Genomic DNA, 19,230 nt, shown 5'->3' with positions numbered 1-19,230 from the left:
CCCCTCAAGCCTGTCAGGACGTTGCTCGTCCGTCTTTCCCTCAATAGATGGGAGTAGGCGCGCTTGCGGATGTGTGCGTGTGTGTGGCCACGCGTTTGCTTAGGCATCAGTGTGTGAAAAGGTAGGTGCTTTTCTCTAGCTGCGTGTGCGTGCACGTGGTGCTGGGTGCACATCCCTGGGTGCTCGAGGTAAGGTTTCTGCATGGTTTTCGCTGAGGAATCGTGTGTGTGCACATGGACAAAGAGAAGGCGCAGCAACCAGGTTCCAGCGCCGAAGAAGGCAAAAGGCAAGGTTTCCGGCGCTATCTCCTTCACTCCCCAGTCCTAGTCGCGCAAAGCAAGCCGCTAAGCCGGCGACCGGCAAGAGAGCTACAACGAAGCATGCCGAACGGAGAAAATAGCAGCAGCGCATCTGTTCACACCTTGTTTCTGCCATGTGCTTGAACGCCAAGACGTTCGTGCTTCTGTGAGATGAAAGACGTCCTTCTGCATATGTGGTTGCTCACACCGGTGCACTTGTTAGTGTATCCATTCAGTCCTGGGCTGCGGGGCATTCAGAAGTGGCTCTGTGGAGACGTCTGCATAGAGGCAGCTGTCAGAACACGCACACTCGATTGTTCACCAAAACATATGCAGACGCGTCCTTAGCCTGTAGATTTGGATGCACAGAGTTCCCTGTGTTCGCAAGAGACAAGGGAATCGCGTCTGTACGCACAGAAGCAATAGCGGACCGTTTCCCTCGGAGTGAACGCGGAAGAGCCGTCTATGTACTCGGAGACACGGGAACGTGCCTCAATGCGGTCACAGAGGCAGCAGCTTTTGCACAGATGCTCTGGTGATTCTGGCACTTTCCAGGCACACTCCTGAAAGTCGCGCACACTGCTGTTCACTCGCTAAACGACCTCTTGGGAAACACGTCTCCGGTCGATGGACCGCTCAGATTGCTTCTCGTGTAACTGTGAACTGTGTCAGCGCAGGGAATCCCTCTCTGTTGAGCAGATGTCAATCCTGCCTCGCTTTTGCTTTGTTGCCTCTACCAAGATGATTTCCCGTTTCTCTCTTCACTGGAGCACGCAGACACAGCCAACGCACATCAAGTGTCAAGAGACACACTCTGCTGAGCTCAACGCTTGTGCAGATGCACATGTGCGACGAAGTCAACACACGTGCTTGTGGAGAGAAAGAAAGGGACTCCCAGGCGTGTGGAGCGACGGGGAGAAAGAGCGGGCGCTGAGGAACACAGTTTCAAACAGACTGTCTCCACACAAACAGGCACCTGTCTGCAGGTATCCTAGATCTTGATTCTTGAACTTGAGGAAACACGCGTCTGAGCAAAACTCCCAAACGCTTCCAGGAAAGACACAGGCTCTCCCACAAGCACACAAGTGTTTGCCCTCAGCTATAGATCAGGGACAAGCTTGTGAAGAGATGCCCTGCTATTCTTTCGCCTTATGGCATCATGTGTTTCGTTTCTCTTGGAGATCGATTGTTAAACGTCTTTCCTCGGGCGACTGTGAAGCATTTGCCAGCGGAGGAGAAGTAGCACGGAGCAGCACTCAGTACTGCCTACGAGTGTCTTTGCTACCCTACTAGCGGAGCTCCAAGAACAGGCACACATCTTCAGGTACCTTCCAAATGTGGATTCCCCTGCAGCCCCGTAGGCGGGCGTGCAGTACGCCAACCATCAACGGACGTTTTTCCCCTCAAGCCTGTCAGGACGTTGCTCGTCCGTCTTTCCCTCAATAGATGGGAGTAGGCGCGCTTGCGGATGTGTGCGTGTGTGTGGCCACGCGTTTGCTTAGGCATCAGTGTGTGAAAAGGTAGGTGCTTTTCTCTAGCTGCGTGTGCGTGCACGTGGTGCTGGGTGCACATCCCTGGGTGCTCGAGGTAAGGTTTCTGCATGGTTTTCGCTGAGGAATCGTGTGTGTGCACATGGACAAAGAGAAGGCGCAGCAACCAGGTTCCAGCGCCGAAGAAGGCAAAAGGCAAGGTTTCCGGCGCTATCTCCTTCTCTCCGCAGACCTAGTCGCGCAAAGCAAGCCGCTAAGCCGGCGACCGGCAAGAGAGCTACAACGAAGCATGCCGAACGGAGAAAATAGCAGCAGCGCATCTGTTCACACCTTGTTTCTGCCATGTGCTTGAACGCCAAGACGTTCGTGCTTCTGTGAGATGAAAGACGTCCTTCTGCATATGTGGTTGCTCACACCGGTGCACTTGTTAGTGTATCCATTCAGTCCTGGGCTGCGGGGCATTCAGAAGTGGCTCTGTGGAGACGTCTGCATAGAGGCAGCTGTCAGAACACGCACACTCGATTGTTCACCAAAACATATGCAGACGCGTCCTTAGCCTGTAGATTTGGATGCACAGAGTTCCCTGTGTTCGCAAGAGACAAGGGAATCGCGTCTGTACGCACAGAAGCAATAGCGGACCGTTTCCCTCGGAGTGAACGCGGAAGAGCCGTCTATGTACTCGGAGACACGGGAACGTGCCTCAATGCGGTCACAGAGGCAGCAGCTTTTGCACAGATGCTCTGGTGATTCTGGCACTTTCCAGGCACACTCCTGAAAGTCGCGCACACTGCTGTTCACTCGCTAAACGACCTCTTGGGAAACACGTCTCCGGTCGATGGACCGCTCAGATTGCTTCTCGTGTAACTGTGAACTGTGTCAGCGCAGGGAATCCGTCTCTGTTGAGCAGATGTCAATCCTGCCTCGCTTTTGCTTTGTTGCCTCTACCAAGATGATTTCCCGTTTCTCTCTTCACTGGAGCACGCAGACACAGCCAACGCACATCAAGTGTCAAGAGACACACTCTGCTGAGCTCAACGCTTGTGCAGATGCACATGTGCGACGAAGTCAACACACGTGCTTGTGGAGAGAAAGAAAGGGACTCCCAGGCGTGTGGAGCGACGGGGAGAAAGAGCGGGCGCTGAGGAACACAGTTTCAAACAGACTGTCTCCACACAAACAGGCACCTGTCTGCAGGTATCCTAGATCTTGATTCTTGAACTTGAGGAAACACGCGTCTGAGCAAAACTCCCAAACGCTTCCAGGAAAGACACAGGCTCTCCCACAAGCACACAAGTGTTTGCCCTCAGCTATAGATCAGGGACAAGCTTGTGAAGAGATGCCCTGCTATTCTTTCGCCTTATGGCATCATGTGTTTCGTTTCTCTTGGAGATCGATTGTTAAACGTCTTTCCTCGGGCGACTGTGAAGCATTTGCCAGCGAGGAGAAGTAGCACGGAGCAGCATTCAGTACTGCCTACGAGTGTCTTTGCTACCCTACTAGCGGAGCTCCAAGAACAGGCACACATCTTCAGGTACCTTCCAAATGTGGATTCCCCTGCAGCCCCGTAGGCGGGCGTGCAGTACGCCAACCATCAACGGACGTTTTTCCCCTCAAGCCTGTCAGGACGTTGCTCGTCCGTCTTTCCCTCAATAGATGGGAGTAGGCGCGCTTGCGGATGTGTGCGTGTGTGTGGCCACGCGTTTGCTTAGGCATCAGTGTGTGAAAAGGTAGGTGCTTTTCTCTAGCTGCGTGTGCGTGCACGTGGTGCTGGGTGCACATCCCTGGGTGCTCGAGGTAAGGTTTCTGCATGGTTTTCGCTGAGGAATCGTGTGTGTGCACATGGACAAAGAGAAGGCGCAGCAACCAGGTTCCAGCGCCGAAGAAGGCAAAAGGCAAGGTTTCCGGCGCTATCTCCTTCTCTCCGCAGACCTAGTCGCGCAAAGCAAGCCGCTAAGCCGGCGACCGGCAAGAGAGCTACAACGAAGCATGCCGAACGGAGAAAATAGCAGCAGCGCATCTGTTCACACCTTGTTTCTGCCATGTGCTTGAACGCCAAGACGTTCGTGCTTCTGTGAGATGAAAGACGTCCTTCTACATATGTGGTTGCTCACACCGGTGCACTTGTTAGTGTATCCATTCAGTCCTGGGCTGCGGGGCATTCAGAAGTGGCTCTGTGGAGACGTCTGCATAGAGGCAGCTGTCAGAACACGCACACTCGATTGTTCACCAAAACATATGCAGACGCGTCCTTAGCCTGTAGATTTGGATGCACAGAGTTCCCTGTGTTCGCAAGAGACAAGGGAATCGCGTCTGTACGCACAGAAGCAATAGCGGACCGTTTCCCTCGGAGTGAACGCGGAAGAGCCGTCTATGTACTCGGAGACACGGGAACGTGCCTCAATGCGGTCACAGAGGCAGCAGCTTTTGCACAGATGCTCTGGTGATTCTGGCACTTTCCACCCACACTCCTGAAAGTCGCGCACACTGCTGTTCACTCGCTAAACGACCTCTTGGGAAACACGTCTCCGGTCGATGGACCGCTCAGATTGCTTCTCGTGTAACTGTGAACTGTGTCAGCGCAGGGAATCCGTCTCTGTTGAGCAGATGTCAATCCTGCCTCGCTTTTGCTTTGTTGCCTCTACCAAGATGATTTCCCGTTTCTCTCTTCACTGGAGCACGCAGACACAGCCAACGCACATCAAGGGTCAAGAGACACACTCTGCTGAGCTCAACGCTTGTGCAGATGCGCATGTGCGACGAAGTCAACACACGTGCTTGTGGAGAGAAAGAAAGGGACTCCCAGGCGTGTGGAGCGACGGGGAGAAAGAGCGGGCGCTGAGGAACACAGTTTCAAACAGACTGTCTCCACACAAACAGGCACCTGTCTGCAGGTATCCTAGATCTTGATTCTTGAACTTGAGGAAACACGCGTCTGAGCAAAACTCCCAAACGCTTCCAGGAAAGACACAGGCTCTCCCACAAGCACACAAGTGTTTGCCCTCAGCTATAGATCAGGGACAAGCTTGTGAAGAGATGCCCTGCTATTCTTTCGCCTTATGGCATCATGTGTTTCGTTTCTCTTGGAGATCGATTGTTAAACGTCTTTCCTCGGGCGACTGTGAAGCATTTGCCAGCGAGGAGAAGTAGCACGGAGCAGCATTCAGTACTGCCTACGAGTGTCTTTGCTACCCTACTAGCGGAGCTCCAAGAACAGGCACACATCTTCAGGTACCTTCCAAATGTGGATTCCCCTGCAGCCCCGTAGGCGGGCGTGCAGTAGGCCAACCATCAACGGACGTTTTTCCCCTCAAGCCTGTCAGGACGTTGCTCGTCCGTCTTTCCCTCAATAGATGGGAGTAGGCGCGCTTGCGGATGTGTGCGTGTGTGTGGCCACGCGTTTGCTTAGGCATCAGTGTGTGAAAAGGTAGGTGCTTTTCTCTAGCTGCGTGTGCGTGCACGTGGTGCTGGGTGCACATCCCTGGGTGCTCGAGGTAAGGTTTCTGCATGGTTTTCGCTGAGGAATCGTGTGTGTGCACATGGACAAAGAGAAGGCGCAGCAACCAGGTTCCAGCGCCGAAGAAGGCAAAAGGCAAGGTTTCCGGCGCTATCTCCTTCACTCCCCAGTCCTAGTCGCGCAAAGCAAGCCGCTAAGCCGGCGACCGGCAAGAGAGCTACAACGAAGCATGCCGAACGGAGAAAATAGCAGCAGCGCATCTGTTCACACCTTGTTTCTGCCATGTGCTTGAACGCCAAGACGTTCGTGCTTCTGTGAGATGAAAGACGTCCTTCTGCATATGTGGTTGCTCACACCGGTGCACTTGTTAGTGTATCCATTCAGTCCTGGGCTGCGGGGCATTCAGAAGTGGCTCTGTGGAGACGTCTGCATAGAGGCAGCTGTCAGAACACGCACACTCGATTGTTCACCAAAACATATGCAGACGCGTCCTTAGCCTGTAGATTTGGATGCACAGAGTTCCCTGTGTTCGCAAGAGACAAGGGAATCGCGTCTGTACGCACAGAAGCAATAGCGGACCGTTTCCCTCGGAGTGAACGCGGAAGAGCCGTCTATGTACTCGGAGACACGGGAACGTGCCTCAATGCGGTCACAGAGGCAGCAGCTTTTGCACAGATGCTCTGGTGATTCTGGCACTTTCCAGGCACACTCCTGAAAGTCGCGCACACTGCTGTTCACTCGCTAAACGACCTCTTGGGAAACACGTCTCCGGTCGATGGACCGCTCAGATTGCTTCTCGTGTAACTGTGAACTGTGTCAGCGCAGGGAATCCCTCTCTGTTGAGCAGATGTCAATCCTGCCTCGCTTTTGCTTTGTTGCCTCTACCAAGATGATTTCCCGTTTCTCTCTTCACTGGAGCACGCAGACACAGCCAACGCACATCAAGTGTCAAGAGACACACTCTGCTGAGCTCAACGCTTGTGCAGATGCACATGTGCGACGAAGTCAACACACGTGCTTGTGGAGAGAAAGAAAGGGACTCCCAGGCGTGTGGAGCGACGGGGAGAAAGAGCGGGCGCTGAGGAACACAGTTTCAAACAGACTGTCTCCACACAAACAGGCACCTGTCTGCAGGTATCCTAGATCTTGATTCTTGAACTTGAGGAAACACGCGTCTGAGCAAAACTCCCAAACGCTTCCAGGAAAGACACAGGCTCTCCCACAAGCACACAAGTGTTTGCCCTCAGCTATAGATCAGGGACAAGCTTGTGAAGAGATGCCCTGCTATTCTTTCGCCTTATGGCATCATGTGTTTCGTTTCTCTTGGAGATCGATTGTTAAACGTCTTTCCTCGGGCGACTGTGAAGCATTTGCCAGCGGAGGAGAAGTAGCACGGAGCAGCATTCAGTACTGCCTACGAGTGTCTTTGCTACCCTACTAGCGGAGCTCCAAGAACAGGCACACATCTTCAGGTACCTTCCAAATGTGGATTCCCCTGCAGCCCCGTAGGCGGGCGTGCAGTACGCCAACCATCAACGGACGTTTTTCCCCTCAAGCCTGTCAGGACGTTGCTCGTCCGTCTTTCCCTCAATAGATGGGAGTAGGCGCGCTTGCGGATGTGTGCGTGTGTGTGGCCACGCGTTTGCTTAGGCATCAGTGTGTGAAAAGGTAGGTGCTTTTCTCTAGCTGCGTGTGCGTGCACGTGGTGCTGGGTGCACATCCCTGGGTGCTCGTGGAAAGGTTCCTGCATGGTTTTCGCTGAGGAATCGTGTGTGTGCACATGGACAAAGAGAAGGCGCAGCAACCAGGTTCCAGCGCCGAAGAAGGCAAAAGGCAAGGTTTCCGGCGCTATCTCCTTCACTCCCCAGTCCTAGTCGCGCAAAGCAAGCCGCTAAGCCGGCGACCGGCAAGAGAGCTACAACGAAGCATGCCGAACGGAGAAAATAGCAGCAGCGCATCTGTTCACACCTTGTTTCTGCCATGTGCTTGAACGCCAAGACGTTCGCGCTTCTGTGAGATGAAAGACGTCCTTCTGCATATGTGGTTGCTCACACCGGTGCACTTGTTAGTGTATCCATTCAGTCCTGGGCTGCGGGGCATTCAGGAGTGGCTCTGTGGAGACGTCTGCATAGAGGCAGCTGTCAGAACACGCACACTCGATTGTTCACCAAAACATATGCAGACGCGTCCTTAGCCTGTAGATTTGGATGCACAGAGTTCCCTGTGTTCGCAAGAGACAAGGGAATCGCGTCTGTACGCACAGAAGCAATAGCGGACCGTTTCCCTCGGAGTGAACGCGAAAGAGCCGTCTATATACTCGGAGACACGGGAACGTGCCTCAATGCGGTCACAGAGGCAGCAGCTTTTGCACAGATGCTCTGGTGATTCTGGCACTTTCCAGGCACACTCCTGAAAGTCGCGCACACTGCTGTTCACTCGCTAAACGACCTCTTGGGAAACACGTCTCCGGTCGATGGACCGCTCAGATTGCTTCTCGTGTAACTGTGAACTGTGTCAGCGCAGGGAATCCGTCTCTGTTGAGCAGATGTCAATCCTGCCTCGCTTTTGCTTTGTTGCCTCTACCAAGATGATTTCCCGTTTCTCTCTTCACTGGAGCACGCAGACACAGCCAACGCACATCAAGTGTCAAGAGACACACTCTGCTGAGCTCAACGCTTGTGCAGATGCACATGTGCGACGAAGTCAACACACGTGCTTGTGGAGAGAAAGAAAGGGACTCCCAGGCGTGTGGAGCGACGGGGAGAAAGAGCGGGCGCTGAGGAACACAGTTTCAAACAGACTGTCTCCACACAAACAGGCACCTGTCTGCAGGTATCCTAGATCTTGATTCTTGAACTTGAGGAAACACGCGTCTGAGCAAAACTCCCAAACGCTTCCAGGAAAGACACAGGCTCTCCCACAAGCACACAAGTGTTTGCCCTCAGCTATAGATCAGGGACAAGCTTGTGAAGAGATGCCCTGCTATTCTTTCGCCTTATGGCATCATGTGTTTCGTTTCTCTTGGAGATCGATTGTTAAACGTCTTTCCTCGGGCGACTGTGAAGCATTTGCCAGCGGAGGAGAAGTAGCACGGAGCAGCATTCAGTACTGCCTACGAGTGTCTTTGCTACCCTACTAGCGGAGCTCCAAGAACAGGCACACATCTTCAGGTACCTTCCAAATGTGGATTCCCCTGCAGCCCCGTAGGCGGGCGTGCAGTAGGCCAACCATCAACGGACGTTTTTCCCCTCAAGCCTGTCAGGACGTTGCTCGTCCGTCTTTCCCTCAATAGATGGGAGTAGGCGCGCTTGCGGATGTGTGCGTGTGTGTGGCCACGCGTTTGCTTAGGCATCAGTGTGTGAAAAGGTAGGTGCTTTTCTCTAGCTGCGTGTGCGTGCACGTGGTGCTGGGTGCACATCCCTGGGTGCTCGAGGTAAGGTTTCTGCATGGTTTTCGCTGAGGAATCGTGTGTGTGCACATGGACAAAGAGAAGGCGCAGCAACCAGGTTCCAGCGCCGAAGAAGGCAAAAGGCAAGGTTTCCGGCGCTATCTCCTTCACTCCGAAGTCCTAGTCGCGCAAAGCAAGCCGCTAAGCCGGCGACCGGCAAGAGAGCTACAACGAAGCATGCCGAACGGAGAAAATAGCAGCAGCGCATCTGTTCACACCTTGTTTCTGCCATGTGCTTGAACGCCAAGACGTTCGCGCTTCTGTGAGATGAAAGACGTCCTTCTGCATATGTGGTTGCTCACACCGGTGCACTTGTTAGTGTATCCATTCAGTCCTGGGCTGCGGGGCATTCAGGAGTGGCTCTGTGGAGACGTCTGCATAGAGGCAGCTGTCAGAACACGCACACTCGATTGTTCACCAAAACATATGCAGACGCGTCCTTAGCCTGTAGATTTGGATGCACAGAGTTCCCTGTGTTCGCAAGAGACAAGGGAATCGCGTCTGTACGCACAGAAGCAATAGCGGACCGTTTCCCTCGGAGTGAACGCGAAAGAGCCGTCTATATACTCGGAGACACGGGAACGTGCCTCAATGCGGTCACAGAGGCAGCAGCTTTTGCACAGATGCTCTGGTGATTCTGGCACTTTCCAGGCACACTCCTGAAAGTCGCGCACACTGCTGTTCACTCGCTAAACGACCTCTTGGGAAACACGTCTCCGGTCGATGGACCGCTCAGATTGCTTCTCGTGTAACTGTGAACTGTGTCAGCGCAGGGAATCCGTCTCTGTTGAGCAGATGTCAATCCTGCCTCGCTTTTGCTTTGTTGCCTCTACCAAGATGATTTCCCGTTTCTCTCTTCACTGGAGCACGCAGACACAGCCAACGCACATCAAGTGTCAAGAGACACACTCTGCTGAGCTCAACGCTTGTGCAGATGCACATGTGCGACGAAGTCAACACACGTGCTTGTGGAGAGAAAGAAAGGGACTCCCAGGCGTGTGGAGCGACGGGGAGAAAGAGCGGGCGCTGAGGAACACAGTTTCAAACAGACTGTCTCCACACAAACAGGCACCTGTCTGCAGGTATCCTAGATCTTGATTCTTGAACTTGAGGAAACACGCGTCTGAGCAAAACTCCCAAACGCTTCCAGGAAAGACACAGGCTCTCCCACAAGCACACAAGTGTTTGCCCTCAGCTATAGATCAGGGACAAGCTTGTGAAGAGATGCCCTGCTATTCTTTCGCCTTATGGCATCATGTGTTTCGTTTCTCTTGGAGATCGATTGTTAAACGTCTTTCCTCGGGCGACTGTGAAGCATTTGCCAGCGGAGGAGAAGTAGCACGGAGCAGCATTCAGTACTGCCTACGAGTGTCTTTGCTACCCTACTAGCGGAGCTCCAAGAACAGGCACACATCTTCAGGTACCTTCCAAATGTGGATTCCCCTGCAGCCCCGTAGGCGGGCGTGCAGTAGGCCAACCATCAACGGACGTTTTTCCCCTCAAGCCTGTCAGGACGTTGCTCGTCCGTCTTTCCCTCAATAGATGGGAGTAGGCGCGCTTGCGGATGTGTGCGTGTGTGTGGCCACGCGTTTGCTTAGGCATCAGTGTGTGAAAAGGTAGGTGCTTTTCTCTAGCTGCGTGTGCGTGCACGTGGTGCTGGGTGCACATCCCTGGGTGCTCGAGGTAAGGTTTCTGCATGGTTTTCGCTGAGGAATCGTGTGTGTGCACATGGACAAAGAGAAGGCGCAGCAACCAGGTTCCAGCGCCGAAGAAGGCAAAAGGCAAGGTTTCCGGCGCTATCTCCTTCACTCCGAAGTCCTAGTCGCGCAAAGCAAGCCGCTAAGCCGGCGACCGGCAAGAGAGCTACAACGAAGCATGCCGAACGGAGAAAATAGCAGCAGCGCATCTGTTCACACCTTGTTTCTGCCATGTGCTTGAACGCCAAGACGTTCGTGCTTCTGTGAGATGAAAGACGTCCTTCTGCATATGTGGTTGCTCACACCGGTGCACTTGTTAGTGTATCCATTCAGTCCTGGGCTGCGGGGCATTCAGAAGTGGCTCTGTGGAGACGTCTGCATAGAGGCAGCTGTCAGAACACGCACACTCGATTGTTCACCAAAACATATGCAGACGCGTCCTTAGCCTGTAGATTTGGATGCACAGAGTTCCCTGGGTTCGCAAGAGACAAGGGAATCGCGTCTGTACGCACAGAAGCAATAGCGGACCGTTTCCCTCGGAGTGAACGCGGAAGAGCCGTCTATGTACTCGGAGACACGGGAACGTGCCTCAATGCGGTCACAGAGGCAGCAGCTTTTGCACAGATGCTCTGGTGATTCTGGCACTTTCCAGGCACACTCCTGAAAGTCGCGCACACTGCTGTTCACTCGCTAAACGACCTCTTGGGAAACACGTCTCCGGTCGATGGACCGCTCAGATTGCTTCTCGTGTAACTGTGAACTGTGTCAGCGCAGGGAATCCGTCTCTGTTGAGCAGATGTCAATCCTGCCTCGCTTTTGCTTTGTTGCCTCTACCAAGATGATTTCCCGTTTCTCTCTTCACTGGAGCACGCAGACACAGCCAACGCACATCAAGTGTCAAGAGACACACTCTGCTGAGCTCAACGCTTGTGCAGATGCACATGTGCGACGAAGTCAACACACGTGCTTGTGGAGAGAAAGAAAGGGACTCCCAGGCGTGTGGAGCGACGGGGAGAAAGAGCGGGCGCTGAGGAACACAGTTTCAAACAGACTGTCTGCACACAAACAGGCACCTGTCTGCAGGTATCCTAGATCTTGATTCTTGAACTTGAGGAAACACGCGTCTGAGCAAAACTCCCAAACGCTTCCAGGAAAGACACAGGCTCTCCCACAAGCACACAAGTGTTTGCCCTCAGCTATAGATCAGGGACAAGCTTGTGAAGAGATGCCCTGCTATTCTTTCGCCTTATGGCATCATGTGTTTCGTTTCTCTTGGAGATCGATTGTTAAACGTCTTTCCTCGGGCGACTGTGAAGCATTTGCCAGCGGAGGAGAAGTAGCACGGAGCAGCACTCAGTACTGCCTACGAGTGTCTTTGCTACCCTACTAGCGGAGCTCCAAGAACAGGCACACATCTTCAGGTACCTTCCAAATGTGGATTCCCCTGCAGCCCCGTAGGCGGGCGTGCAGTAGGCCAACCATCAACGGACGTTTTTCCCCTCAAGCCTGTCAGGACGTTGCTCGTCCGTCTTTCCCTCAATAGATGGGAGTAGGCGCGCTTGCGGATGTGTGCGTGTGTGTGGCCACGCGTTTGCTTAGGCATCAGTGTGTGAAAAGGTAGGTGCTTTTCTCTAGCTGCGTGTGCGTGCACGTGGTGCTGGGTGCACATCCCTGGGTGCTCGAGGTAAGGTTTCTGCATGGTTTTCGCTGAGGAATCGTGTGTGTGCACATGGACAAAGAGAAGGCGCAGCAACCAGGTTCCAGCGCCGAAGAAGGCAAAAGGCAAGGTTTCCGGCGCTATCTCCTTCACTCCCCAGTCCTAGTCGCGCAAAGCAAGCCGCTAAGCCGGCGACCGGCAAGAGAGCTACAACGAAGCATGCCGAACGGAGAAAATAGCAGCAGCGCATCTGTTCACACCTTGTTTCTGCCATGTGCTTGAACGCCAAGACGTTCGTGCTTCTGTGAGATGAAAGACGTCCTTCTGCATATGTGGTTGCTCACACCGGTGCACTTGTTAGTGTATCCATTCAGTCCTGGGCTGCGGGGCATTCAGAAGTGGCTCTGTGGAGACGTCTGCATAGAGGCAGCTGTCAGAACACGCACACTCGATTGTTCACCAAAACATATGCAGACGCGTCCTTAGCCTGTAGATTTGGATGCACAGAGTTCCCTGGGTTCGCAAGAGACAAGGGAATCGCGTCTGTACGCACAGAAGCAATAGCGGACCGTTTCCCTCGGAGTGAACGCGGAAGAGCCGTCTATGTACTCGGAGACACGGGAACGTGCCTCAATGCGGTCACAGAGGCAGCAGCTTTTGCACAGATGCTCTGGTGATTCTGGCACTTTCCAGGCACACTCCTGAAAGTCGCGCACACTGCTGTTCACTCGCTAAACGACCTCTTGGGAAACACGTCTCCGGTCGATGGACCGCTCAGATTGCTTCTCGTGTAACTGTGAACTGTGTCAGCGCAGGGAATCCGTCTCTGTTGAGCAGATGTCAATCCTGCCTCGCTTTTGCTTTGTTGCCTCTACCAAGATGATTTCCCGTTTCTCTCTTCACTGGAGCACGCAGACACAGCCAACGCACATCAAGTGTCAAGAGACACACTCTGCTGAGCTCAACGCTTGTGCAGATGCACATGTGCGACGAAGTCAACACACGTGCTTGTGGAGAGAAAGAAAGGGACTCCCAGGCGTGTGGAGCGACGGGGAGAAAGAGCGGGCGCTGAGGAACACAGTTTCAAACAGACTGTCTGCACACAAACAGGCACCTGTCTGCAGGTATCCTAGATCTTGATTCTTGAACTTGAGGAAACACGCGTCTGAGCAAAACTCCCAAACGCTTCCAGGAAAGACAAGGCTCTCCCACAAGCACACAAGTGTTTGCCCTCAGCTATAGATCAGGGACAAGCTTGTGAAGAGATGCCCTGCTATTCTTTCGCCTTATGGCATCATGTGTTTCGTTTCTCTTGGAGATCGATTGTTAAACGTCTTTCCTCGGGCGACTGTGAAGCATTTGCCAGCGGAGGAGAAGTAGCACGGAGCAGCACTCAGTACTGCCTACGAGTGTCTTTGCTACCCTACTAGCGGAGCTCCAAGAACAGGCACACATCTTCAGGTACCTTCCAAATGTGGATTCCCCTGCAGCCCCGTAGGCGGGCGTGCAGTACGCCAACCATCAACGGACGTTTTTCCCCTCAAGCCTGTCAGGACGTTGCTCGTCCGTCTTTCCCTCAATAGATGGGAGTAGGCGCGCTTGCGGATGTGTGCGTGTGTGTGGCCACGCGTTTGCTTAGGCATCAGTGTGTGAAAAGGTAGGTGCTTTTCTCTAGCTGCGTGTGCGTGCACGTGGTGCTGGGTGCACATCCCTGGGTGCTCGAGGTAAGGTTTCTGCATGGTTTTCGCTGAGGAATCGTGTGTGTGCACATGGACAAAGAGAAGGCGCAGCAACCAGGTTCCAGCGCCGAAGAAGGCAAAAGGCAAGGTTTCCGGCGCTATCTCCTTCACTCCCCAGTCCTAGTCGCGCAAAGCAAGCCGCTAAGCCGGCGACCGGCAAGAGAGCTACAACGAAGCATGCCGAACGGAGAAAATAGCAGCAGCGCATCTGTTCACACCTTGTTTCTGCCATGTGCTTGAACGCCAAGACGTTCGTGCTTCTGTGAGATGAAAGACGTCCTTCTGCATATGTGGTTGCTCACACCGGTGCACTTGTTAGTGTATCCATTCAGTCCTGGGCTGCGGGGCATTCAGAAGTGGCTCTGTGGAGACGTCTGCATAGAGGCAGCTGTCAGAACACGCACACTCGATTGTTCACCAAAACATATGCAGACGCGTCCTTAGCCTGTAGATTTGGATGCACAGAGTTCCCTGGGTTCGCAAGAGACAAGGGAATCGCGTCTGTACGCACAGAAGCAATAGCGGACCGTTTCCCTCGGAGTGAACGCGGAAGAGCCGTCTATGTACTCGGAGACACGGGAACGTGCCTCAATGCGGTCACAGAGGCAGCAGCTTTTGCACAGATGCTCTGGTGATTCTGGCACTTTCCAGGCACACTCCTGAAAGTCGCGCACACTGCTGTTCACTCGCTAAACGACCTCTTGGGAAACACGTCTCCGGTCGATGGACCGCTCAGATTGCTTCTCGTGTAACTGTGAACTGTGTCAGCGCAGGGAATCCGTCTCTGTTGAGCAGATGTCAATCCTGCCTCGCTTTTGCTTTGTTGCCTCTACCAAGATGATTTCCCGTTTCTCTCTTCACTGGAGCACGCAGACACAGCCAACGCACATCAAGTGTCAAGAGACACACTCTGCTGAGCTCAACGCTTGTGCAGATGCACATGTGCGACGAAGTCAACACACGTGCTTGTGGAGAGAAAGAAAGGGACTCCCAGGCGTGTGGAGCGACGGGGAGAAAGAGCGGGCGCTGAGGAACACAGTTTCAAACAGACTGTCTGCACACAAACAGGCACCTGTCTGCAGGTATCCTAGATCTTGATTCTTGAACTTGAGGAAACACGCGTCTGAGCAAAACTCCCAAACGCTTCCAGGAAAGACACAGGCTCTCCCACAAGCACACAAGTGTTTGCCCTCAGCTATAGATCAGGGACAAGCTTGTGAAGAGATGCCCTGCTATTCTTTCGCCTTATGGCATCATGTGTTTCGTTTCTCTTGGAGATCGATTGTTAAACGTCTTTCCTCGGGCGACTGTGAAGCATTTGCCAGCGGAGGAGAAGTAGCACGGAGCAGCACTCAGTACTGCCTACGAGTGTCTTTGCTACCCTACTAGCGGAGCTCCAAGAACAGGCACACATCTTCAGGTACCTTCCAAATGTGGATTCCCCTGCAGCCCCGTAGGCGGGCGTGCAGTACGCCAACCATCAACGGACGTTTTTCCCCTCAAGCCTGTCAGGACGTTGCTCGTCCGTCTTTCCCTCAATAGATGGGAGTAGGCGCGCTTGCGGATGTGTGCGTGTGTGTGGCCACGCGTTTGCTTAGGCATCAGTGTGTGAAAAGGTAGGTGCTTTTCTCTAGCTGCGTGTGCGTGCACGTGGTGCTGGGTGCACATCCCTGGGTGCTCGAGGTAAGGTTTCTGCATGGTTTTCGCTGAGGAATCGTGTGTGTGCACATGGACAAAGAGAAGGCGCAGCAACCAGGTTCCAGCGCCGAAGAAGGCAAAAGGCAAGGTTTCCGGCGCTATCTCCTTCACTCCCCAGTCCTAGTCGCGCAAAGCAAGCCGCTAAGCCGGCGACCGGCAAGAGAGCTACAACGAAGCATGCCGAACGGAGAAAATAGCAGCAGCGCATCTGTTCACACCTTGTTTCTGCCATGTGCTTGAACGCCAAGACGTTCGTGCTTCTGTGAGATGAAAGACGTCCTTCTGCATATGTGGTTGCTCACACCGGTGCACTTGTTAGTGTATCCATTCAGTCCTGGGCTGCGGGGCATTCAGAAGTGGCTCTGTGGAGACGTCTGCATAGAGGCAGCTGTCAGAACACGCACACTCGATTGTTCACCAAAACATATGCAGACGCGTCCTTAGCCTGTAGATTTGGATGCACAGAGTTCCCTGGGTTCGCAAGAGACAAGGGAATCGCGTCTGTACGCACAGAAGCAATAGCGGACCGTTTCCCTCGGAGTGAACGCGAAAGAGCCGTCTATGTACTCGGAGACACGGGAACGTGCCTCAATGCGGTCACAGAGGCAGCAGCTTTTGCACAGATGCTCTGGTGATTCTGGCACTTTCCAGGCACACTCCTGAAAGTCGCGCACACTGCTGTTCACTCGCTAAACGACCTCTTGGGAAACACGTCTCCGGTCGATGGACCGCTCAGATTGCTTCTCGTGTAACTGTGAACTGTGTCAGCGCAGGGAATCCGTCTCTGTTGAGCAGATGTCAATCCTGCCTCGCTTTTGCTTTGTTGCCTCTACCAAGATGATTTCCCGTTTCTCTCTTCACTGGAGCACGCAGACACAGCCAACGCACATCAAGTGTCAAGAGACACACTCTGCTGAGCTCAACGCTTGTGCAGATGCACATGTGCGACGAAGTCAACACACGTGCTTGTGGAGAGAAAGAAAGGGACTCCCAGGCGTGTGGAGCGACGGGGAGAAAGAGCGGGCGCTGAGGAACACAGTTTCAAACAGACTGTCTGCACACAAACAGGCACCTGTCTGCAGGTATCCTAGATCTTGATTCTTGAACTTGAGGAAACACGCGTCTGAGCAAAACTCCCAAACGCTTCCAGGAAAGACACAGGCTCTCCCACAAGCACACAAGTGTTTGCCCTCAGCTATAGATCAGGGACAAGCTTGTGAAGAGATGCCCTGCTATTCTTTGGCTTTATGGCCTCATGTGTTTCGTTTCTCTTGGAGATGGATTGTTAAACGTCTTTCCTCGGGCGACTGTGAAGCATTTGCCAGCGGAGGAGAAGTAGCACGGAGCAGCATTCAGTACTGCCTACGAGTGTCTTTGCTACCCTACTAGCGGAGCTCCAAGAACAGGCACACATCTTCAGGTACCTTCCAAATGTGGATTCCCCTGCAGCCCCGTAGGCGGGCGTGCAGTACGCCAACCATCAACGGACGTTTTTCCCCTCAAGCCTGTCAGGACGTTGCTCGTCCGTCTTTCCCTCAATAGATGGGAGTAGGCGCGCTTGCGGATGTGTGCGTGTGTGTGGCCACGCGTTTGCTTAGGCATCAGTGTGTGAAAAGGTAGGTGCTTTTCTCTAGCTGCGTGTGCGTGCACGTGGTGCTGGGTGCACATCCCTGGGTGCTCGAGGTAAGGTTTCTGCATGGTTTTCGCTGAGGAATCGTGTGTGTGCACATGGACAAAGAGAAGGCGCAGCAACCAGGTTCCAGCGCCGAAGAAGGCAAAAGGCAAGGTTTCCGGCGCTATCTCCTTCACTCCCCAGTCCTAGTCGCGCAAAGCAAGCCGCTAAGCCGGCGACCGGCAAGAGAGCTACAACGAAGCATGCCGAACGGAGAAAATAGCAGCAGCGCATCTGTTCACACCTTGTTTCTGCCATGTGCTTGAACGCCAAGACGTTCGTGCTTCTGTGAGATGAAAGACGTCCTTCTGCATATGTGGTTGCTCACACCGGTGCACTTGTTAGTGTATCCATTCAGTCCTGGGCTGCGGGGCATTCAGAAGTGGCTCTGTGGAGACGTCTGCATAGAGGCAGCTGTCAGAACACGCACACTCGATTGTTCACCAAAACATATGCAGACGCGTCCTTAGCCTGTAGATTTGGATGCACAGAGTTCCCTGGGTTCGCAAGAGACAAGGGAATCGCGTCTGTACGCACAGAAGCAATAGCGGACCGTTTCCCTCGGAGTGAACGCGGAAGAGCCGTCTATGTACTCGGAGACACGGGAACGTGCCTCAATGCGGTCACAGAGGCAGCAGCTTTTGCACAGATGCTCTGGTGATTCTGGCACTTTCCAGGCACACTCCTGAAAGTCGCGCACACTGCTGTTCACTCGCTAAACGACCTCTTGGGAAACACGTCTCCGGTCGATGGACCGCTCAGATTGCTTCTCGTGTAACTGTGAACTGTGTCAGCGCAGGGAATCCGTCTCTGTTGAGCAGATGTCAATCCTGCCTCGCTTTTGCTTTGTTGCCTCTACCAAGATGATTTCCCGTTTCTCTCTTCACTGGAGCACGCAGACACAGCCAACGCACATCAAGTGTCAAGAGACACACTCTGCTGAGCTCAACGCTTGTGCAGATGCACATGTGCGACGAAGTCAACACACGTGCTTGTGGAGAGAAAGAAAGGGACTCCCAGGCGTGTGGAGCGACGGGGAGAAAGAGCGGGCGCTGAGGAACACAGTTTCAAACAGACTGTCTCCACACAAACAGGCACCTGTCTGCAGGTATCCTAGATCTTGATTCTTGAACTTGAGGAAACACGCGTCTGAGCAAAACTCCCAAACGCTTCCAGGAAAGACACAGGCTCTCCCACAAGCACACAAGTGTTTGCCCTCAGCTATAGATCAGGGACAAGCTTGTGAAGAGATGCCCTGCTATTCTTTCGCCTTATGGCATCATGTGTTTCGTTTCTCTTGGAGATCGATTGTTAAACGTCTTTCCTCGGGCGACTGTGAAGCATTTGCCAGCGGAGGAGAAGTAGCACGGAGCAGCATTCAGTACTGCCTACGAGTGTCTTTGCTACCCTACTAGCGGAGCTCCAAGAACAGGCACACATCTTCAGGTACCTTCCAAATGTGGATTCCCCTGCAGCCCCGTAGGCGGGCGTGCAGTACGCCAACCATCAACGGACGTTTTTCCCCTCAAGCCTGTCAGGACGTTGCTCGTCCGTCTTTCCCTCAATAGATGGGAGTAGGCGCGCTTGCGGATGTGTGCGTGTGTGTGGCCACGCGTTTGCTTAGGCATCAGTGTGTGAAAAGGTAGGTGCTTTTCTCTAGCTGCGTGTGCGTGCACGTGGTGCTGGGTGCACATCCCTGGGTGCTCGTGGAAAGGTTTCTGCATGGTTTTCGCTGAGGAATCGTGTGTGTGCACATGGACAAAGAGAAGGCGCAGCAACCAGGTTCCAGCGCCAAAGAAGGCAAAAGGCAAGGTTTCCGGCGCTATCTCCTTCTCTCCGCAGACCTAGTCGCACAAAGCAAGACGCTAAGCCGGCGACCGGCAAGAGAGCTACAACGAAGCATGCCGAACGGAGAAAATAGCAGCAGCGCATCTGTTCACACCTTGTTTCTGCCATGTGCTTGAACGCCAAGACGTTCGCGCTTCTGTGAGATGAAAGACGTCCTTCTGCATATGTGGTTGCTCACACCGGTGCACTTGTTAGTGTATCCATTCAGTCCTGGGCTGCGGGGCATTC

This window comes from Patagioenas fasciata, chromosome 1 (assembly GCF_037038585.1).
Source record: "Patagioenas fasciata isolate bPatFas1 chromosome 1, bPatFas1.hap1, whole genome shotgun sequence".
NCBI lineage: Eukaryota > Metazoa > Chordata > Aves > Columbiformes > Columbidae > Patagioenas > Patagioenas fasciata.
Note: the sequence above shows the minus strand (reverse complement) of the source record.